This window comes from Lissotriton vulgaris, chromosome 9 (genome assembly GCF_964263255.1).
Source record: "Lissotriton vulgaris chromosome 9, aLisVul1.2, whole genome shotgun sequence".
Lineage (NCBI taxonomy): Eukaryota > Metazoa > Chordata > Amphibia > Caudata > Salamandridae > Lissotriton > Lissotriton vulgaris.
This window is the reverse complement of record NC_141697.1, coordinates 36376463-36400793: the sequence shown is the minus strand read 5'-3', so window position 1 is coordinate 36400793 and position 24331 is coordinate 36376463.

Genomic DNA, 24331 nt, shown 5'->3' with positions numbered 1-24331 from the left:
CACCAGTAGAAAGGAGTGCTCACATCTTGGTATTCATATATCGATATACGCCGTGATTTAAGGCGGTGGCCCTAAGGTCGTTGGATACAAGCAACCCTGGGCGTAGGACTACGCTACGCTCGCGTAGTTTGCGCAACTACGCGTTACGTGATATGCTTGTAGCACAGTGCAAAAACGCGTAGCGTAGCAGCCATTGTTTTGCTTGCTTGCGGCCCTCAAAGTCACGTTGGCGACCGCAATCGAGCAAAATAGCATCCCGGCAAGACTTTTTCCTTGTTCACGATCAGCAACATCAAGTTGCCGATTGTAAGCGTGGAAAATAAACCTCCCGGCGAGATTCTCAACGCGGGGAGGTCAGGTTTCTCATTGTGAGCGGTCGCGTATGTTCGCAACTGCTCGCGATAAGAAACTACCAGTCTGCTTTGAGAAAGCTGCTGCTTGAGTACAAATCTACTCGAGTGGCAGGAAACGACCACTTGCACTGAGCAGGATGCGGTTTGCAATGATTGGACAGTCGGACAAGCATCCAGCACCGTGCAATCAGTGCGAACAGCATTTTGCACAGTGTATTACGCAGTTTGCGTAGCTACGCTTAGCTTGTGTAGTGGGAAGTGCACTTCATATAGCTACGTGTAGCGCTACTACGTAAACTACACCCAGGGTTAGATACAAGGAGTGGGACAATAGTTGGATTCCGAAGCATGTTTCAAAACATTATTGCAATGATCAAATTACGTCGTTGTTTGCAGAGATGTGAAGCTGTTGGAGGTCTGGTTTAGGGAAGACAAAAGGGGTCTTAAAAAAATGGGATGGCACAATGGGAGGGAAGTTAGGAGGAACATTGCCTAGAATATGTAAGAGGGCATGGATAGAAGCTAAGGGTTTGACAACAGGTGGAGAGCAGGAGAGTGGATTGGCGATATGTATCAGCAGTGCCATAGTTTTTCCCTTTGAGTATGTATTGAGTGTTGATTAGAGAGGACTCAGGGAGGAAGCCTGGCAACTAGTGTATTTGTTAATGGTTGCCGACGTTAAGTTAGCATCTCTGATTATGATGATGATGATGATGATGATGATGATGATTATGGTGATGGTGGTGATGATGATGAAGGTGGTGATGATGATGATGACAGGAGTGGTGGATTAGAATGATTTCAGTAAAAACTCCAGTTCATCACAACATGTCTGGTGGCCCTCAGAAGGAGATGGAAGGCCACAATCTTTACTTTGACTGTGGACAAACCTCAATGGTAAGATGTTCAAAGGAGGGCTGGGCAGAGGTTGATGTTGGATGGCCATGAGAGGAGGCAGCTCCTCTACCTTCAATGAAGTTCAAAGGAGGGCTGGGCAGAGGTTGATGTTGGATGTCCATGAGAGGATGCCGCTCCTCTACCTTTGATGGCGCTCAAAGGAGTGCTGGGCAAAGATTGATGCTGGATGGCCATGAGAGGATGCCGCTCCTCTACCTTCAATGGCGTTCAAAGGAGGGCTGGGCAGAGGTTGATGTTGGATGGCCACGAGAGGAAACAGCTCCTCTACCTTCAGTGATGTTCAAAGGAGGGTTGGGCAGAGGTTGATGTTGGATGGCCACGAGAGGATTCAGCTCCTCAACCTTCAATGACGTTCAAAGGAGGGCTGGGTAGAGGTTGATGTTGGATGACCACGAGAGGACGCAGCTCCTCTACCTTCAATGACGTTCAAAGGAGGGCTGGGCAGAGGTTGATGTTGGATGGCCACGAGAGGATTCAGCTCCTCTACCTTCAATGACGTTCAAAGGAGGGCTGGGCAGAAGTTGATGTTGGATGGCCATGAGAGGAGGCCGCTCCTCTACCTTCAATGACGTTCAAAGGAGGGCTGGGCAGAGGTTGACGTTGGATGGCCATGAGAGAATTCAGCTCCTCTACCTTCGATGGTGCTCAAAGGAGGACTGCAGAGGTTGATGTTGGATGGCCACGAGAGGATTCAGCTCCTCTACCTTTGATGGCGCTCAAAGGAGGACGGCAGAGGTTGATGTTAAATGGCCACGAGAGGATTTAGCTCCTCTACCTTCAATGACGTTCAAAGGAGTGCTGGGCAGAGGTTGATGTTGGATGGCCATGAGAGGATGCAGCTCCTCTATGTCGATGGTGTTCAAAGGAGTGCTGGGCAGAGGTTGATGTTGGATGGCCATGAGAGGATGCCGCTCCTCTACCTTCAATGACGTTCAAAGGAGGGCTGGGCAGAGGTTGATGTTGGATGGCCAGGAGAGGATTCAGCTCCTCTACCTTCAATGACATTCAAAGGAGGGCTCGGCAGAGGTTGATGTTGGATGGCCATGAGAGGATGCCGCTCCTCTACCTTCAATGACGTTCAAAGGATGGCTGGGCAGAGGTTGATGTTGGATGGCCATGAGAGGATGCAGCTCCTCTATGTCGATGGCGTTCAAAGGAGGGCTGGGCAGAGGTTGATGTTGGATGGCCATGAGAGGATGCCCCTCCTCTACCTTCAATGACATTCAAAGGAGGGCTGGGCAGAGGTTGATGTTGGATGGCCATGAGAGGATGCAACTTGTCTACCTTCATTGCACGGTGTTTAGGGAAAGTGTTTCCATCAATCAAGAGTGATGGAGAAGTTACTAGGACTACTGTCCGTGGACTCCTGCAAGGTTTTTTAGTGAACAGTTTGGGATAATCAATGAGATGTTTATGATTGATTGGACACTATGGCGAGGAACAGGGAGAGGTGAGACTGTTCAGCAATATTCCTCAGTCGGTAGTCAGCATGACCATAGAATCCTAAAGCGTTAGTAAATGTACATCAAAGAAGAAAGAGAGAGAAGGTAAACAGTGGTAGCATGATGGATAGCGTGTGCAGGAATAAACGAACTGGGAGTACACAGGGAAATGGAGTGACATGAAGTACTAGCTTAGAGTGAAATTGTGTCCAGGGGCGGTGGGTACTCCACAATGGCCCCCACTTGCAATCCGTGTGCAGCAGCTCCTTGGAATATTCAAGGTATGAGTAGTTAGTAAGGTTTCTGCAAGTATATGTATTGACTACTTCAACGGTGTTAGCTCAGGGATCACAATTTAATGGGCCTCGTGTGTGTACACATATAACGGAGTACAAGTGTAACAAAAGAATAATTATAAGGTAATACATAACTTTACACACTTCTGAAAGAATTACCTACACATGTTGAACGTTTCCACAATATGTAAGGCTATAGATTACATAAATATAACATTAAACATACATAATGCAACTGAAAGTCAATATGCATAGCCTAAATAACATCAAACATTTAATACATTTACATTTCAATGTTAATGTTAATCAGCCTACTTAAATGCATATAATTTGCTTCCCTAAAACAAAAATTGTTCTACAAGAACTATCTACTTCCCTACATCAAGGAAGCATAAGTAAATAAATTGCCCATTCCTCATACTATAATGTAAACGTTAGATTTCAGTCTTAAGTTCCCCTAATAAAGATAAGTATATATGTTCCTGTGTATGTATGACAGAATATCCAGGACAAGAATATAGCATCAAAAAAGATCACCTACAAAAATATTGAGATTAGATATTTTTTATGTAAACTAAAAAAATACTGTGTCAAAAATATTATCAACAGAATATCATCACAAAATAGTAAGAAATTTGCTTTATTAATATAATTATTATTGTAATTCTTTTATTTAAAATATGAAAGTTCTAAAAAATAACATAATTTACTTTAAAATAAGTGCTTGTAACATAACAAAATTATATATATATATATATATATATATATATATATATATATATATATATATATATATATATATATTTATATATACATATATATATATATATACATATGATTTAGAATGATTATCGTTCATTGTTTTAGTTCATAAAAACGATCACAATACAAATACAGGTTAAATAAATTTTAAAAGGATGCTACTCCATCTTCATTAAAACGTTAATATATATTAGTATATCACGGAAAATGGTTATAAAGTACAGTTTTATCAAATATATTCAGAGCATAATTACTGGTATTTTGCAGTTTTCAACAAGTTATTCATGTGGGTACGTAGTTGATATAGCAAACATGATTCTATGGTTCTGGATGTCGTCGTTTGCTACAATTTTAAGCTCCTGTCAGAGTCATTACACTGTTATAGCCTGCGTTTTTGGCTACTCCTTGCGAGCCTGTTTTACTGCTTTGTCGTGGAATTGCAAAAACTTCACCAATTTACAATTTAGCCGAGGGTCAGTAGAGTCCTGCCTTCTCATGATTGCTGTTCTGCATGTGCGGATCCCTCGCTCATTGAATAACTTTCAATGTAATCGACGCGCATTCATCATTTCGGGGCATATGCAGAGCAAATGCACAAAGTCCTCTTCTGCGGCGTCACATATTCTGCATGTTTTTGGACCATTGTCTCGCCAAAGTGGTTTTTCTGATAAAGACGGCAAATCCCCTAGGCGCATGGCCAATAGTTATTTTTTAAAATGCTCTGGATAGGTTAACCGTAAGTAAGTTACAGGTTGCAGTGTAACGTACATTTGGATTGTCATCCATGCATGGGCTCGTCGTGAAAAAACACTTTTATCCTCTATCAATGAGCGAATTTTAGCCGCTTTCTTCATAGCCTGGCAAAACGTGGGATGCGGCAATTTTAAGTCCCACAAATCACCCGCATTTATCAATTGTAGTGATGAAAACAAATATTTGCTATAAGTTGTATTAGCATCTTTGACCATGGCTTCCCATAACGCGTTAACTAAAACACTCGATTGGTTGTTTCGTATTTTATGCATGGTTTTGATAAACTGATAGCTTCTTGCTATATTTTGCTGTGTTAATACAAATTCTAGATGGATTTGGGCTGGAGAGGCATTACGGGGCAGATGGAATACCTGCTTATAAGTTTTGGTTTGCAGACTGTCTAACATTTTAGCAACCCTATCATACATCACCACACTTGCATAAGTTAGCGAAGGGAGCAACTTTGCTTTAATTACTGTAAGCAATGGTTGATAGGTGGGTCCTTCTAGTTTTTTTTGCTAGAAAGCTGAATGCATGTATCAAAGCGTTGTTCTTCCTAAGCATATAATGCTGTTGCGCTTGAAAATTAAAATTTTTATCGAAATTAAACCCCAAGAACTTGTAAGTAGTGACTCCTTCTATGGTTAGTTTATCCAACTTGATCTTTAAGGATGCACCAGAGTTCGTCTCGATATGCATAGCCTTTGTTTTGGAGATATTTATTTCTAATTTGTTGTGTTTTGTGTACATTGCTGTTTCTTCGATTAGTCTTTGAAGACCGATTTCTGTGTGACTCAGGAGCACAATATCATCGGCATATGCTAAATGGGATATCGGAATTGGCCCTAATCTTGGTGCATGGACATTAACTGAATCCAGGTTGAGAGACAAATCCGCCATAATTAAATTAAACAGGTGTGGGGCTAACACACAGCCTTGCTTAAGCCCCCTAGCAATTGGTATTTTCCTTGACAGTTTAGTCCCATCCCTTACTTTGATTTGAATCCACGTATCTGTATATAATGATTTGATTGCTCTTAGTAAATGTTCTTGTATACCCCAACGTCTTAATTCGGCCCAAGGGAGTGAACGATCCACCCGATCGAAGGCAGCCTTCAGATCTATAAAACAAAGTTGTAATTTCTTCTTTAGACGTTTCTTGTTTCCGCAATTGTCTCGGCTCTTAAATTGGGTTTGTCACAGGTGGCAAGTTGGATGAAGGTAAACTTCCTGAGGCTAAATGGTGACAAGACCGAGATTGTAATCCTGGGTAAGGACAAAGATCTCTGGGCCCCCAACATTGGCCCGAGAGTATGGGTCCTACTCCCAAGTCTGTGGCCCAGGTTCGCAATCTCGGATTTTTAATTGATGAAAAGCTCACGATGCGACAACAGGCCGTTAAAGTGGCTGCTATTTGCTTTGCTACCCTAAAATGGCTCCAAAAAATGTTGTGGATGCTTCCGGCTGCCACTCAAAGGACGGTGGTCCAGGCCTTGATAGCATCTCGCCTGGACTACGGGAATGTACTGTATCTTGGTGTAGATTCGACAACTGTGAGAAAACTTCAGGTTGTTCAAAATGCGGCCGCACGGTTGTTACGTAATGTTCCCCGGAAAGCATCCGCATCCTCAGCCCTTCGCGACTTGCATTGGCTAGAAATTAAAAATAGAATTAAATTTAAGGCTCTATGTTATTATCTTTAAGATAAAACAGTGCTCTGCCCCCAGGTACCTTCAAAGTTTTATTCATGCCTATACTCCTAGTCGTACCCTTAGATCCGCAGGTAAAGGAGATTTTGTCGTTCCTAGATTTAGGCTGGTGAAGATGGACGGCCGCTCATTTTCGCATCTGTAACAAAAACAAATGTCCCTGTAGGAATTATTTAATCAGTATTCAATAAATTAATAGTTTGCCACCAAAAGTGATCAATTATTAGACAGAAGCAAGGAAAAAACAGAATTAAACTGTTTTTTATTATTATTCTCCAAATTATTCTTTTTTCACGCAACAATGTAGAATATGGCAATAAGAATACTACTACATTGGGGAGGAGCTACGCGGGCATCCAAGATGGTCGCGTGAGCAGAGAGCTCCCGAGACCCGCGCCGTCCTCCTTTATCTATCCTTCACCTATCCTGGTCATTTCGACGGGCTTTTGCAGCGCTATCTTTGCTGATGCTACTGATCCTTTTCCGGTCGAAATCGGACCTTGGGGACCACTTTTCTGCAACTTGCAACTTTCTGGCCTGCCCACGGGCGCGACCGGGGACTCGGCTGCCCACTGTGGCCGACCTGTAATTGAACAACAACGGCTGCCTGGCATCTGGCCCGCCGGAGGTGTATTGCTTTCACTTTCGGTTTCCTTCCCTTTGTTCTTGTCTCCTCCTATTCTGCCTTGCCTGCTGCCCTCTCAGTCTGCACGCTCCTCCGCTGGACTGGTTAAAAGGCTGCGACACCTCTGTCTCAGTGGCGCATCGGAGTTTCAAGACTTTTCTACCTGCCAGCCACTTCCTTTGCTAACCGGCAGTCTCTGATTGCGGGATGGCGACGAAAGCGGAGGCCGAAAGGCGTCGGAAGGCTGCGTCCCGGGGGGGAACGATCCAGACGAACATGATTGAACGCTACACCCAGCCGAGAGGCTCCCCCGGGGCCGTATGCTTGGGTGCTGAAGGACTTCAAACGGACACATCGTCTATGTCGGAAGTGTCGCTCCAAGACCTTATGGCTGCCATTACTGGACTCAAGGCTGACATGGGCCAACAGTTCGAAGCCGTAGTGACCAAAATAGATACGGTGGCGGTGGACGTGACTCTGATTCGGGCCGACCTGGCCAAAACGAATGAGCGGGTGAAGGCACTGGATCTTAAAACGTCGAGCCTGGTGAACGATATGGCTGAGGCGCAATCCGAAATTGGCAATCTGCGTGCATCGCACGACCTACTGCTCAGGCGGATGGAGGACTACGACAACAGGGCCAGGCGAAACAACATACGCCTTGTCGGAGTGCCGGAAGGCGATGGTGCGGTAGCGACTGACCTTTTGGTCGAGGAACTGATAGTCGCCCAACTGGCTCCGGCAGGACTCAGTAAGTTCTTTGCCGTAGAGCGTGCCTATCGTTTTCCCGGAGGCCAAGTGAAGCCGGGGAACTCGCCGAGACCTATCATTGCCAGGCTCTTTCACTACCGGGACAGAGATGCTATCCTCCAGGCCGCCCGTAAACATGGTCCCCTAAAGTATGACAATGCCTCTGTCTCAATATATCCTGACTTCACTCCTCAAGTGCAGCGGCAAAGATCAGGTTTCCTGGGAGTGAAGCGTCGCCTAAGGGACCGGGGTCTGAAATATGCCATGCTGTTTCCAGCTCGGCTCCGGATCGAATATCGGGAACGTGCCTATTTCTTTGATCAACCTGAACGTGCAGCCGACTGGTTGGACTCGTTGCCGGCAGAGGACTTTGGGAGCGGAGGCCCTGGTGGTGCGGAAGGTGGTGCAGCGGCCCAGGAGTAACAGATGCCCTGGAGGTTTCGATTGAGACTGTGCAACGTATTGTACATATTGACTTATGCTCGAATGACTCTGCCCGTGGCGGTGCGGTAACGGGTGATTTCTCCCTTCCTCCTCAGGGGGTTCTTTGTGTAGAAGTATGGGGCGACAGGCACACTGCAGTTGGGGGTGGCTTTTTAGTCAGCAGGGGTGCAGGGAGGGGGGTGTTGTAACGGGTTTGGGTTCTGGGGTTGGTGTTTGGGGACTGGGTTGTGTTTTGTTTACTTTGTTCTGTTCTCTGTTACATGGTATTTCATGTCTTGCAATTACTGTACATAGTGGGTGCTGCTGGGGGGTGGGTGTGGAATGTTTTTGTCGTAATGGGGGGGGGTGAAATGCGGATTCTTTCTTGGAACGTAAATGGTCTGGGCGACAGGATTAAGCGGGGCATTGTACTGCAATTCTTGAGGCGCCACGCCCCTGATGTTGTGTTCCTTCAGGAGACCCACTTGATTGGCAATGCCTGCAAGGACTTAGACCGCCGGGGTTATCCACTGGTTGCGCATGCGGGTTTCACCTCGGGTTCCCGGGGTGTGGGTATTATGGTGAAGTCTTCCCTTGCTCTTGCTATTGATGATGTTGTCCTTGACGGGCGTGGGCGGTATGCTGCTGTCTCTGGGAGGTGGGAGGGTAAACAGGTAGTGTTTGTTGTTGTCTATATCCCCCCGGGACTGCAGGCTACCACTTATGCTGATTTAGGCAGGACTCTCCTTGGGCTGCCAGATGGCTTGTTGGTCCTGGGCGGGGACTTTAATTCTGTCATGTCCGGCGACTGCGACCGACTACCCCCCAGAGTATTGCCACAGTCCCAGATGTGGCTCAGTGAAATGGCTGACACTTTTGGTCTAGTGGATGTCTGGCGCTCACTGCATCCCGCTCTCCAACAATACACCTTTCACTCTGGAGCGCACGGCAGCCTCTCCCGTATCGATTATTTTCTTATGTTAGCCTCCACTTTGTCCACTGTTCGTGAGATTCGACATCTTCCCCGGGGTATCTCGGACCACTCTCCCCTGCTGATTACGATTTCTGTGGGTAGTCTGCCTGGCAATAGAGTTCCCCCGATCCCGCCCTGGCATTTTAAAAACCCCCGGCTCCGCTCCGATGTGATTAAGGCAATAGATTGCTATTTTTCTGATAATCTGGGCTCAGTCACCTCCCCCACTGTTCTCTGGGAGGCCTTCAAGACGGTTATTCGGGGCTCCGCCTTGTCACTCATTGCTGCTGAGCGTAGGGTCAAGAGGGAGGCTGTTGTGGCTCTTGAAACCGAAATCACTGCGCTTGAAAGTGAGTTGGGTGGGAATGACACGCCTGCACTGTTGCACGAATTGGAATTGAAACAAGCGGACTATAAGGCCTGTGTCACGGACGCTGCTAAATTGATGCGGTCCAATCAACTTGGTCGACTGTATGATGTGGGTGACAAGGCTAGTAAGCTTCTAGCGTGGCTGGATAAGACTGAGCGTGCGAGTCGTGTTGTCCCCTCCATTGTTCGTGATTCTGGTGTGAATGTCTCTGATCCGGGTGAGGTTGTTGAGTGTTTTGTTGACCACTTCCGTATGGTTTATACGCCTGTTAGTGATCGCGATGAGGCCGACTCCAGGCTACTCCTGCGTGACATAGCCTTGCCTACTGTGTCTGAAGCGGATTGCCTCGCTCTGGAGGCCCCCTTTACTGTCGACGAGATTGCCCTCGCAATTCGTTCCCTTCGCTCGGGTAAGGCAATGGGCCCTAACGGACTCCCCATTGAACTTTACAAACTTTGTCCCGACAAGATGGCCGCCCACCTGCGTCACATGTTTCTCGAGGCGGTTGAGGCTGGATGCCTCCCCCTTGAGCAGCGCCTCGCTACCATAGTGGTCATTCATAAGGATGGCAAACCTCGTGACCACTGTGCCTCGTACCGCCCCATCTCCCTCCTTAATGCGGAACCCAAAATCCTCGCTAAGGTGTTGGCCAATCGGATGCTTGCTGTGATTTGTGACCTGATCCACCCGGATCAATCCGGTTTCATCCCTCACAGGAACACTGCTCTTAATTTGCGTAGGCTCCACAGTGTTCTCGCGAGAGCTTCTGTTCTCGCCGAGCCAGCAGTGATCGCCTCCCTTGACGCCACGATGGCATTTGACACCATTGAATGGCCCTACCTATGGGCAGCCCTCGCCAAATTTGGCTTTGGCCCTAACTTCATCGCATGGGTCAAGCTTCTTTATGAACAGCCGCTAGCTCAGGTCGCGGTGAATGGCAGGTGCTCGGACCCCTTCCCCTTGGGCTGCGGCACGCGTCAAGGATGTCCCCTTTCTCCGCTTTTGTTTGCTTTGGCACTCGAACCTCTTGCCGCGTGGCTCCGGTGGGAACCCTCGATCAAAGGGATCCGATGGTCCCCTGACCTCGAGGACCGTGTCTCCTTGTATGCGGATGACATCCTCCTTTATCTTACTTCCCCTCAGAAGTCACTCAATGTTCTATTCGACGTCCTCACGTCCTTCGGTAAAAATTCGGGATTGGTCATTAATTGGACCAAGTCCTGTGTCTATGCCATAGCTGGTACTCTACCGCCTCTCCCGCGCAGATTTCCCATCCTGGTAGCGACTGACGGTTTTAAATATCTAGGGGTCCATGTATCCATGATCTCTTCGGTCCGCTATGAGCGGAACTTGTATGCCCCGCTCCGCAGACTGAAGCAGGATGTTCGGCGATGGCGCGATCTGCCCTTATCTCCATTGGGCCGGGCGGCGCTTTTCAAAATGATGTCGCTTCCCCGCTTCCTCTATGCCCTGCAGAATTTCTTCGACCCCGTTCCAGCCCGCTATTTCCATGAAGTTGAGAGTTTGCAGCGGCAACTTATCTGGGATGGCCGTGCCCGCATTGCCTTATCTAAGCTCACTCTCTCCTGGTACGACGGAGGTATTGCGCTGCCGGATATTAGACGATACTACTGGGCCTCGCACCTGAGCGCCATCAACCATGCGACATACTCGCCGGAGCCCGCCCCTGCCTTTGCTTTAGATAAACTGCTGTTGCCCGGTGGTAACTTTAATAGGGCGCTATACTCTAAGGCCCCCTTCCGACTCCTTACGGGCCCGACGAAATGTGCAGTGCGGGCGTGGCGAGACGCTACGGTGGCCACAGGCTGGGGTGGTAGACTGACACGGATGACGCCACTGTACGACTCGGAATGACTGGGCAACCTGTGGAAGACGAAAGGGTTTGAGAAATGGGACATGATTGGGATAAGTACTGTGGGGGACCTTTGGACGCGTGGCGCGGTTAAGTCCTTTGAATCATTAAAGCTGGAATACCGGCTCGATGATAGGGAGCACTTCCGATATATGCAAGTGAGACATGCCTTGTCTTCTGTCTTCCCCTCCGGTACGGACGTTCCGCAGTCCTCCCCCTTGGAGGATCGAGTTCTAGATGGCCACGTCCCAGATAGTACCATCTCCCTGATTTATAAGAAGCTTATCAACAACAGAGCTGACCAGCTCGAGAAGCTCCGGGCTGCCTGGACTGCTGACGGACTCGAATTGGACGACGAGGACTGGCAGTCCGCTGTGTCCTCACCTAAGGAGGTGGCTATCCCAGCACGATTTCGCTTTGTTCAACTGAAAATTCTCCATCGCGTGTATCTCACTGGAATGCGTCTGGTGCGAATGGGTCTGGTTACTGACGGACGCTGCAAGCGTGGGTGTGGGATGGATGGTACCTTTCTTCATGTTCTGTGGGAATGTCCAATGATTGCAGCGTACTGGTCTAGGGTGCATGACGTTATGAGTCGTGTCATGGGGGTCCCATTGCTTCCTGAGGCGCGTCGTTGTCTGTTGAATGTGTGGGAACCGACTGACTGCACTGCTGCCCAGACACTTTGGGTCACCCTAGGCAATATGATTGCGAAGAGGGATATTGCGCAGCTCTGGGGCTCCCCTAGACCGCCGGTGTTAAGTGACTGGAAAGAGAACATGGACTGGTCCATGTTTCGAGAGAAGACGGTATATGAGGCCCGGGGGCGTCCGGGGAAGTGGTCCAGAGTTTGGGCCCCCTGGAATACCTACCGTGGAGACATTTTTTCCCCTCCACTTGACTACGAAGTCCCTCTCCCCTCCTCTCCGTGATTTACGTTCCTTTCCTCTACTCACCACATTCTTTGCTCTCTTGTGCGCGCCACCCCCCCCATGCCCTCGTTGTTTCTCCAGCATCCGTTCCCCCCTCCCACCTCCAGCAACCCTTGCCAATATGATACCATGTGTTTGTTGTTTGTGTTCTCTTCGACAAAAACATAAAATTAAACCTTTCTTATCCTAATTGTATGATATTACGCTCTTGCCGATAATGTCGATGTGATAGATTGCTCCAGCAACGTACTGCCTCGTATTGCACTTTTCGCTCAGCCTGTTTTTGTCATAGCGGCCGGCCCTGCGGGGTTGTAGGCAGACGCTGTGTATTGTGCATTTGTAAATAAAGGTTTTAAAAAAAAAAAAAAAAAAAAAAAAAAAGAATACTACTACATTGACAGATATGATTCTCAGTAGTATATGGCAACTTTTGCTAGATACATGGAAGAATAAATGCCATGTTCAGGAAAGTACTTAGCATAATACAATCATTTAGAAATCAAAAGATGATACATTCATAAGCAAAAGGTTGTCAAGCGTCGACGTTTCGGTCCTTAGTTGGTTAAAACAATCCATAGGACCATCTTCAGGACCATACGTTGCACATATTAATCAATGACCTCCAGCCGGAAGTCCTAAGGCTTTGTACTGCAATAACCTAATGTAGGTGAGGTCCAAAGATCTTCACATATATCGCCTTGCATATCAAATTCGAGCGCTGCCAAGAAATGGAGCAATCACGTCACTTAATCACGTAGGCGAGAACCGTGTTGACTGCCCGCTCGACTGTAGCTTCTGTCTAATAATTGATCACTTTTGGTGGCAAACTATTAATTTATTGAATACTGATTAAATAATTCCTACAGGGACATTTGTTTTTGTTACTGATTATACCCAGTCCCCCCGGGAATATTGGGTGGCTCTGTATTGGTAAACATTTTCGCATCTGGCCACCAAAACTTGGAATGCTTTGCCTGTAAGGCTGAAGTTGGAAATTGATCTTGTCAGGTTTTGCAAGAGATTAAAAACTTGGCTTTTTCAGCAATCATTTTCAGAATAGTCTCTTTCTAAGTTGTCCCATTCTTTAAAGCTTTGTAGTTCTTTCTTCTCTAGTCTATCCCTTGGCGCCGGGAAAACCATTGCGGGTAGCTGTGCGCTTTATAAGTTTAAATAAATAAATTACTGCTACTGCTAACAAGTTGATTGAGGTAACGTACCCCTTCCGGAAGCCTGTTTGCTGGGGTGGGATCATATTCTTATCGTTTGACCACTCAATTAGCTCTTCCAATATTATTGATGCGTAGTATTTTGCTTCTGTATCAATAAGATCTATTAGTCTGTAATTGGATGGGTTTGTTTTGCCACCACCCTTATAGATAGGGTTTATTATCGATCCTCTCCAATTATCAGGAATTGTACCTGTATTTTCCACCTCTTTTAATAATAGCGTTATGGGGTTGGCCCAATATTTTGGGTCAATTTTGAATAGAGCTGGTGGGATACCATTTGGTCTGGGAGCACTGTCACTTCGTCCTGATTTGATAACTTTTTCGACTCTAGTACACAATGTATCATCAAGAGTGGGTACATGGGCATGATGTGATGATAGTTCATATGAATATAGTGTTTAAAAATAAAAAAACAATATTTATCAAATTTAGATAATCACAGTAATAATAATAATAACAAAAAAGTGAAAAAGACATAAATATATTAACAAACAAAAATCTTATAGTTAATTAAATACATAAATAAAATTAACATAAGAAAAGTAATTTTTAATTAGAACAATACATAAAAAATAATAATATAAACAATAAACAAACTACAATTTTTTTTGTAAACAAATAAAGTTAAACAGGTGCAAAAAGGAGTAACATATATCCAACTAAGTAAACGTATGAATAGTGTTCCACTTTGGAGAGGTTAGATTTACTATTCCCACTCCTATGCAAGCAAAAGCAGGGAAATTGTTGGACGTTGGAGGGGTTAGATTTACAACTCCCGCTCAAACCTACGCAAAATAAAGGGAATGTTTTGGACTTTGGAGGGGTTGGATTTCCTTTTCTCACTAAAATATACAAAACATAGGGAAAATATTGGACTTTGGAGAGGTTGGAATTTCTATTCCCACTCAAATCTACATAACAATGGGGAAAGTGCTGGACTTTGGAGGGGTTGGATTTACTATTCCAGCTCCAACGTAAGCAAAATCTGAGAAAGTCTTGGACTTTGGAGGATTTTAATTTACTATTCTGACTCCAATCTATGCAACAGTAGAGAAAGTAAGGACTTTGCATGGGTTAGAGTCACTAGTCTCACTCCAATCTTAACAAAAGTTGGGAAAGTGTTGGACTTTAATTAACTATTTCCACTCCAATATAAGCAAAATAAGGGAAAGTGTTGAACTATGAAGGTGTTAGAGTTACTCTTCCCACGCCAAAGTAAACAAAAACATGGAACATGTTGGATTTAAGAAGAGTTACATATTCGAATTTAACTCCTAATTATCTTTAATAAAATATTTAAATAACTAACACAACACAAAAAATGTAAACATATGCAAAATAAAAAATAGAATATATAAATAGATACAATTTACTGTAAATAAATAAAAATGTAATAGTAAAACATGTAAACATTCAAAAACAAAGTAAATACACTTTCCTCCCTAGAACCCAAAAATAACCACAAACAACCCCTGAAAATAAACAAAAATTATAACTATAACAATAATATAATTGAAATGACAATGTATTGAAACAAACTAAAAAAATAATAATGAATATAATAAAATTCACAAACTAAATAATTGCATCAACTTATCAACAGATTAACAATGAAATATAATACATCAAATAAATCACATAAATAATAAATAAATTTACATAATTAATTACCAATCAAAAAATAAATACTTAGCTAACATAAAAGAATTGCAAACAAGTAAATAATCTAAATAATTTCTCATCCTATTTCACTCAGATCCAACTACCCACTACTGAAATATAAATTAGTAAATAAACGATACAAAATTAAATTATACTTAAATATAACAAAACATACTTAAATAGTTCAAATAACAAATATTTAATCTACATACAAACTAAGGGGCTCATTTGGATCTCGGGTGGATCGCCACCACCCGCATGGCGGTGGAGATCCGCCCGAGATCCATCCGTGCCCGCCACCTATTCCCCCTGCCATATTACCATGGCAGGGGGGACCGCTGTGGACAGGAAGACCGTCCGCCGCTTTTCCGCCCGGTCAACAAGTTGACCGGGCGGAAAAGGGTTTAATATGGTGGCAGTGTCAGTTAGACACCGCCAGCCATATTACCATGGGTGCGGAAGCATGCCTCTCCGTGGCGGCAATGCCACCGCGGCGTCCACTGCGGTCCCCCCACCATGGTAATATGGCAGGGGGAAATGGGTGGCGGGCAGGGACGTATCTCTGGCGGACCGCCACCGCCATGGGGCGGTGGTGATCCGCCTGAGATCCTAATGGGCCCCTTGACAGCGGGGCCCATTGCCTGCCCCCAGGGACTCCGGGGGTGGGGGGTGCACATGGGGGGTACCTATAGTACACCCCTGCAGTTCCATGCACAACATGGCAGGCACCCCGCGGTGCTTGCCATGTTGTGCATGGAAGTGCACGACATGTCTTCCTGGCATTGTGGTGGGCGCTGCTGAGTGCATCGCCCGTCACAATTACAGGAATGCAGAATGCGCCCGCCACTGTGTCGGGTGCATCCTAATGGCCCCCACTGGACCCTCGCCCTTATTGCAGGCGGTCCCATTTCCCGATAGGATGGGGGGCGGACAAAGTCCGCCCGCCATCCTAATGACCCCCCTAATCTGAATAACTTCCCACTCTATTCCCCTACAAACATTGCAAACTGCTACTAAGCTCTAAATTAGCATTTAACTACATCGAAAAATAATGACAAAAAAATCACAAAATACATATAAATAACTAAAAAAACAATTAATCAATTAGCTAATTCACATTATATCAATAAAATATTTAATTAACGTAGAAAATGAAGTCAAATAGCAAAACAATACTTTATAATTGAAATAACTTCCTTCCCTACTCCCCTGGAAGCCCAACAACCCACCTCAGCATTCTATAAATTACTAATTACATTTCTTAAAATTGAAATTATACATTACAAATGATAAATTATAAAAGTAATAAGTCAACTATATTAACTTAAACGATAGCATATATACAACAGTACATTTTAGAACAATATTATATACATAAAAACAATAATATTACCGTTGATATTCTGGTCCACGATATTGTTGTAGTGATGATATTTTTGACCTGATATTCAAGTTACACAATATTTTTGACTCCATATTTGTGTCACTCTCCCTTCACTGAGACCCCCAGGTTGTGTTCTGTGTTTTATAACTGAAGCTTTAACATGGATTGCAGGTCATCTCTTTGTGAGTCTCCAATAATGAGGCTGCACTGGCTGTTCTTGAGCTCGGTGCTGACTCTCAGGTACCTTTCTCCTGTCTGCCACATGAAACTCAAGGCTCTTCAGACACTCTGCATTTACCGAAATAGAGTGCAATGTGTTGAATAGTCACTTTGCAGTCACATTCAGCAATGCTTTGGTTAGAACAATCTCCTTTCCTCTGGTTACTGTGGACCTTGTAGTTGTCGCTTATGTGAGTGTCCGCTTGAGGACAGACTTCCAGCACTGGCATAAACACATTGATGTTGCAGCATTTAAAATGACTTTTGATTGTATATTTCAAACGTATATTCCTTGCATCGATTGAATTAAAACAAATATCCTTCTGTTCAGAAAGAGTTACAGATCCTAAAAAAATATATGAGCACAATAAAAAAAATGATGTTTAATCTGCGGTTTTAAAATATTGTGAACTCTGAATTGTTTTTAAATACAAATGCAATCGCGAGTAGTTAATATGCCCGATGGGTGACACACATGTTTCCAAACAGGGGCCTCAAAGAGAGCAACATTTGATGCCAAACAAGTGCCTGGAAAGGGCATTATCTGCCTGCTCTCCCCCACCCACCCAGCAACGCCACTGAGAGCTGCGTTTTTAGTGTGTCCCTCTCATTGCCTCCCCTACTTGCTGTTTGTAAACCCTTGCCCTTCCCTACCATCTTTTAACATGTGCTCTCTACATTATAGGGGCAGGAAGCTTTAGGTCAATGCAGCCACAGCAACATAGTTAAAACCTCTCTAGGTTTAGGTCAGCCCTATTCAGCCATTGGCTTGTTTGAGTGCGCCATCTTCAGCCATTGGCTTGTTTGAGTAAGCCCTCTTCAGCCTTTGGCTTGTTTAAGTGCGCTCTCTTCAACCATTGGCTTGTTTGAGTAAGCCCTCTTCTGCCATTGGCTTGTTTGAGTGAGCCCTCCAGCCATCAGCCATTGGCCTATTTAAGTAAGCCCTCTTCAGCCATCAGCTTGTTTCAGTGAGCCCTCTTCAGCTATTGGCTTGTTTGAGTGAGCCCTCTTCAGCCATTGGCTTGTTTGAGTGGGCCCTCTTCAGCCTTTGGCTTGTTTGAGTGAGCCTTCTTCAGCCTTTGGCTTGTTTGAGCCCTCTTCATCCATTTGCTTGTTTGAGTGAGCCCTCTTCTGCCTTTGGCTTGTTTAAGTGCACTCTCTTCGGCCATTGGCTTATTTGAGTGGGCCCTCTTCAGCCTTTGGCTTGTTTTAGTGTGTTCTCTTCAGCCATTGGCTTGTTTGAGTATGCCCTCTTATGCAATTGGCTTGTTTGAGTGAGCCCTCCAACCATCAGCCATCAGCTTGTTTGAGTAAGCCCTCTTCAGCCATCAGCTTGTTTGAGTGGGCCCTCTTCAGCCATTGGCTTATTTGAGTGAGCCCTCTTCAGCCTTTGGCTTGTTTGAGTAAGCCCTCTTCAGCCATTGGCTTGTTTGAGTGGGCCCTCTTCAGCCTTTGGCTTGTTTGAGTGCACTCTCTTCAGCCATTGGCTTGTTTGAGTGCGCTCTCTTCAGCCATTGGCTTATTTGAGTGAGCCCTCTTCAGCCTTTGGCTTGTTTTGAGTGAGTCTCTTCAGCCATTGCTTTGTTTCAGTGCACTCTCTTCAGCAATTGGCTTGTTTGAGTGGGCCTTCTTCAGCCACTGGCTTGTTTGAGTAAGCGCTCTTCAGCCATTGGCTTGTTTGAGTGGGCCCTCTTCAGCCTTTGACTTGTTTGAGTGCGCTCTCTTCAGCCGTTGGCTTGTTTGAGTGAACTCTCTTCAGCCATTGGCTTGTTTGAGTGGGCCTTCTTCAACCAATGGCTTTTTTGAGTAAGCCCTCTTCAGCCATTGGCTTGTTTGAATGGGTCCTCTTCAGCCTTTGACTTGTTTGAGTAAGCCCTCTTCAGCCATTGGCTTGTTTCAGTGGGCCCTCTTCAGCCTTTGGCTTGTTTGGGTGCGCTCTATTCAGCCATTGCCTTGTTTGAGTGCACTCTCTTCAGCCATTGGCTTGTTTGAGTGAGCTCTCTTAAGCCATTGGCTTGTTTGAGTGAGCTCTCTTCAGCCATTGGCTTATTTGAGTGAGCCCTCTTCAGCCTTTGGCTTGTTTGAGTGAGCCCTCTTCAGCCATTGGCTTGTTTGAGTGTACTCTCTTCAGCCATTGGCTTGTTTGAGTGAGCTCTCTTCAGCCATTGGCTTATTTGAGTGAGCTCTCTTCAGCCATTGGCTTGTTTGAGTGAGCTCTCTTTAGCCATTGGCTTGTTTGAGTGAGCCCCTTTCAGCCATTACTTGAAAGAGGTTCCCTTCAGACTGTGGAAAAGGCCCCGAATTTCACTGATGTTTCCTTTTTGAATGTACTATTTTCAGCAACAAAGTGATCTATTTTGAGACCACCTTTCATGCTTCATATGGCCATCAGTGAGTGAATCCAGTTGATTCCCTGGGCACTGCTGCCCCCCTCCCCTATGTGGGTTCACTGGATGCCTCGGGCACAGGAGCTCAGAGGGGCACTGCTCAGGGCTGCAGGGAAGTGCTGCTGACCCCCCAGGCACTGCTTGTCCCCCCCTGTGAGGGTGGGGGGGTGTCCATGGGCAATCAGGACTCGTGGACTCCATTCCTAACTATTGGGGTTGTTGGGTACCTCTGGGTTCCCGCGCCCTCTCTGCTATTCCCCCAAACTGAATACCACGTGCACCCCTTTAGCACTTCTGAGGTTCTGGGGGTGGTGAGGTGGAGCTGTCTGAAGCTCCCTCAGGGAGGTGATGAGGGGGAGACACCCAGAAATCAGCAATGTTTAACCAGGAAAATGTATTTTAATGCGCACACAGATAAATACTACACTTAAAGAAACAAAACAGACACAATAAAAAGCAGGTCCCTGCAGCCAGCCCTGAACTCGAGAGCGGTGTCTTTAACACTGTTCAACCTACATGCAAGCTCTGTTCGCTCCTTTGAACAAACGTATACTTGTAAAGTGCCTGTCCACCACTTGGAGCTTCTAGTGCTGAAAAGCGGTTGTTTTTTGTTTGTTCGGGGTGATTCTGTGGCTCCTGCGTGGCTTGTAGAAGTTGTGCTGCCCCCCAAAAAAACAGTCTCCCAAAATAGTGTGAAAGAGCCCACTCGCAGTAGCACCCATACTCTAGCACCGAAGGGGGGGGGGGGCTGAAGCCGATAAGAGGGCTCATTGGTGGATTGGAATCCCTGGCTCGCATGGGGTGCTAGGTAATGTACTTGTGAAAGGGTTTTTCAAGTCAGGGAAAAGATGGGGCGCTCTGCTGACGGTAGACACAAATGGTTTAGAACATAAAAAGGTTGAGGTGTGGTGCAGCTGGGTGAGGGGATAAGCCCTATAACCCCCCAATTGTGTGATGAAACAACCAAAGCACTACAAAATTACAACTAGATACCCATGCACACAACAATAGTGTATAAACAGGTGTGTCAGTGTAGACACATGTACATTTCAAAGCAAAGCCAACCGAAAAAACAAAGAGTTTCTTGTAAAGTTTGTAAGTAATTCTGTCTTTTTTTAATTTCTCAAGCGAGCCAGCCGACACGTGTTTCGTCGCATGTGGAATAGTCTTTCTGCAACTCCTCAGGGCTGTATTTGGAGTAAACGTAGCTTAGATGGTCGCTGCGCCGGTGATAATTCCGACCCAGGCAAAAGAGTTCTTATAAACTCTATAGAATCTACAGAATTCGGTGATAGAACATTATGGTGACATAATTCACATATCTGTGTAAATGACCTTAGATAGTAGCTGTCGATTATAAGGTTGCATAGGGGAATGTGTGGGGGAGGACACGGTACTCTATCATTGCAGGGACTTATGGTCCTTGGGCCTCATGAGATGGGAATGTTGGGAGGGGGGAGGGAAGGGCTGGATAGAAGGGGTGGGGGGAAAAGGGGTGGGAAAGGGGGGGCACGGGGTCTAGGTGATGGGGGGTGGAAATGGCACCAGCAGAGGATTTAAAGTTGGTTTTGTCAATATCCAAAATGTATGTTGAGACGGAACCATTTTGAGTAACAGAAGCCTTCTAGGACTTCTAGGATTTACACTTAGGATCCCCATTACTCGATACTCTTTTTACCCCACTGGCATATCATTACCTAAGTCTCGGGCCCTGCCGGGTCGGAATTATCACCGGCGGAGCGACCATCTAAGCTACGTTTACTCCAAATACAGCCCTGAGGAGTCGCGGAAAGACTATCCCACATGCGACGAAACACGTGTCGGCTGGCTCGCTTGAGAAATTAAAAAAAGACCGAATTACTTACAAACTTTACAAGAAACTCTGTTTTTTTCTGTTGGCTTTGCTTTGAAATGTACATGTGTCTACACTGACACACCTTTTTATACTCTATAGTTGTGTGCATGGGTCTCTAGTTGTCACATGGGGTGCCACTGCTCACTTTACCAATCGTAATTAAGATTTACCTCCTTTCCTCCAGGCCAGGAGCGAGAGCGGAAGTCAAACCTCAAGGCGAAATAGAGTGCAATTTGTTGAATATTCACTTTGCAGTCACATTCAGGAATGCTTTGGTTAGAACAATCTACTTTCCTCTGGTTACTGTGGACATTATAGTTGTCGCTTAAGTGAGTGTCAACTTGAGGACAGACTTTCACCACTGGCATAAACACATTGATGTCGCAGCATTTAAAATGACTTTTGATTGTACATTTCAAACGTATATTCCATGCATCGATTCCTCCTTGGAGGCACTGTGCCTTTCCCTGGTGGGCTCACCGGAAGTCCTAGGAGGCACTGTGCCTTTCCCTGGTGGGCTCACCGGAACTCCTTGGAGGCGCTGAGCCTTTCCCTGGTGGGCTCACCGGAACTCCTTGGAGGCACTGTGCCTTTCCCTGGTGGGCTCACCGGAACTCCTTGGAGGCACTGTGCCTTTCCCTGGTGGGCTCACCGGAACTCCTTGGAGGCACTGAGCCTTTCCCTGGTGGGCTCACCGGAACTCCTTGGAGGCACTGTGCCTTTCCCTGGTGGGCTCACCGGAACTCCTTGGAGGCACTGAGCCTTTCCCTGATGGGCTCACGGGAAGTCCCTGGAGGCACTGAGCCTTTCCCTGATGGGCTCACGGGAAGTCCCTGGAGGCACTGAGCCTTTCCCTGCTGGGCTCACCGGAAGTCCTTGGAGGCACTGAGCCTTTCCCTGCTGGGCTCACCGGAAGTCCTTGGAGGCACTGAGCCTTTCCCTGATGGGCTCACCGGAAGTCCTTGGAGGCACTGTGCCTTTCCCTGGTGGGCTCACCGGAACTCCTTGGAGGCACTGAGCCTTTCCCTGATGGGCTCACCGGAACTCCTTGGAGGCACTGAGCCTTTCCCTGATGGGCTCACCGGAAGTCCTTGGAGGCACTGTGCCTTTCCCTGGTGGGCTCACCGGAACTCCTTGGAGGCACTGAGCCTTTCCCTGATGGCTCACCGGAACTCCTTGGAGGCACTGAGCCTTTCCCTGATGGGCTCACCGGAACTCCTTGGAGGCACTGTGCCTTTCCCTGGTGGGCTCACCGGAAGTACCTGGAGGCACTGTGCCTTTCCCTGATGGGCTCACCGGAACTCCTTGGAGGCACTGAGCCTTTCCCTGATGGGCTCACCGGAACTCCTTGGAGGCACTGTGCCTTTCCCTGGTGGGCTCACCGGAACTCCTTGGAGGCACTGTGCCTTTCCCTGGTGGGCTCACCGGAACTCCTTGGAGGCACTGAGCCTTTCCCTGGTGGGCTCACCGGAAGTACCTGGAGGCACTGTGCCTTTCCCTGGTGGGCTCACCGGAAGTCCCTGGAGGCACTGAGCCTTTCCCTGGTGGGCTCACCGGAAGTCCCTGGAAGTTGAAATAAACCCTTAGCTTCTTACAAAGAGGGGGGCAGCACCCTCTCCGGAGCATCTTACAAATCTATCCCTGGCCTCTGACGTGGTCTTCTGATGATCCCCTTCCAACACCAGCTGGACCTCTTTTAAGATACAATCTTCAGGTCATCCGAAAAGGCCCAGCCAGGACCCTCTTAAAAGGCATTGAAGACACTCTTAGCACCGGCGACCCAGGCGCGGGGACCGCAGGCGTCCACACAACTGGTGCCATGGAAGTCTCAGACTAGGCCAGGGTTAGCAGTTCTCACTGGTCAGCTTTAAACCAGGAAAGTAAACTAAACAAGCACTGGCAAAGCCAACAAGTGAAAGAGTGCAACTTCAATGAATGGTGAGTTTCTTTTTGTGTGATATTGGCGGGTGAGCGAGCGAATGTAAGGTTTAATATATAGGTGATGGAATGTATGCATAACTGCAGAGACGAGCGACTGAGTGCAAACAAGATAAATCAATAAATATCGAATCTCACAATTAATGACAAATTTCAGGTATAAGGTAACTGAACTTCAGATAAAATAGCTTGTATGGTATACATTTTAGTTACAAGATAAAGTGGTTGGCGAATGCTTGTTTTGTTTGTATCTTCTACCATCTCAAACATGCTTCTTTTCGGTAAAGAATTCCTGTTTAGGATAGCAGTAGAAACAGAAGAAATACTACTGCAACCTTGAACAGTATATTTCATAATGTTTTCCGTCGTTCCAATTTGAAATAATAAGAATAAAAATAATAATAAGAATAGTAATAAAAATAAAACAATAAAATATATAATAAAAGTTTAACAACCATCGCTTTCATTTATAAAATTGTTGGATGGCTAAGTTAAACCTCTTTTTCTTTTAAAGAAAAATGTCATCAAATGGACTCGGGATTTGAATCTGATGTTTTTCTTTTTTTTAATTTTTTGCACTTTGGCTATTTGTCAAAATGCCGTCCACCCAAACCGTTTTTAGAGGCTCTGAGAGTGGGTCCGTTGTTTGTTTCTATCAACGGCAAATGCCCCGTCACAGTCCCTGACGGCGCACTATAATGTCACACACAGGCTTGCTTATAATACTGGAGGGGTCCAGAGAATAAAATAAGCAGTGACTAGATCAGGCGCCCCTTAAAGCGTGAGGTCTCCCGATCCGTCACGGAACATGCGTGACTCTCCCGCACCTTGTCTCATACCTGGATGGAGCAGGTACCAGGGCACTGGACGCTGATTCGGGGCTGGTCGAAATGGTACACGGGTGTTTCTTGAATTATATCCTGAAATGGTCACGGGCAAACGGCTGGTCCCAGGCAAAGCCATAAACACGCGATAACACATTCACCACAGCGGGCGCCGAAAACACACATTTTTATCACATATTCGGTCCACTCGGGGCCTGGTGAGGAGGGTGGTCAGAATTTATCGCACACCATAAAATATGATAACTGTTCGTTTGGATTTATCAGTAATAAACTTGTATCCAAGTGAAGGTGGAATAAGGCGGATGTTGGTGCGGTGCAAATGCCCCTTTAAAAAAAAAAACAGGCCTTTTTCCCTGCTAAATTCCAGCAAGTTTCAACAGCCAAAGTTGGACGTGAATGCAGACTCTATCGCACCCAGTAATGAACGAAAAACAATTCGTAATTTTAAACTATCGAGGCCAGAATTTCCCGGCACATTTGTAATCAGACCCCATACATTCTGAGGTAATATAGCGCCTCTTAAAGATGATATTACCGCCTGATGTAGAGCTGAACTCGAAAGGAGTGTGCAATGTGCAACCCGCACGGACACTCACCCATCACCACCCCTCGCCCGCGCACCACACATTTCCA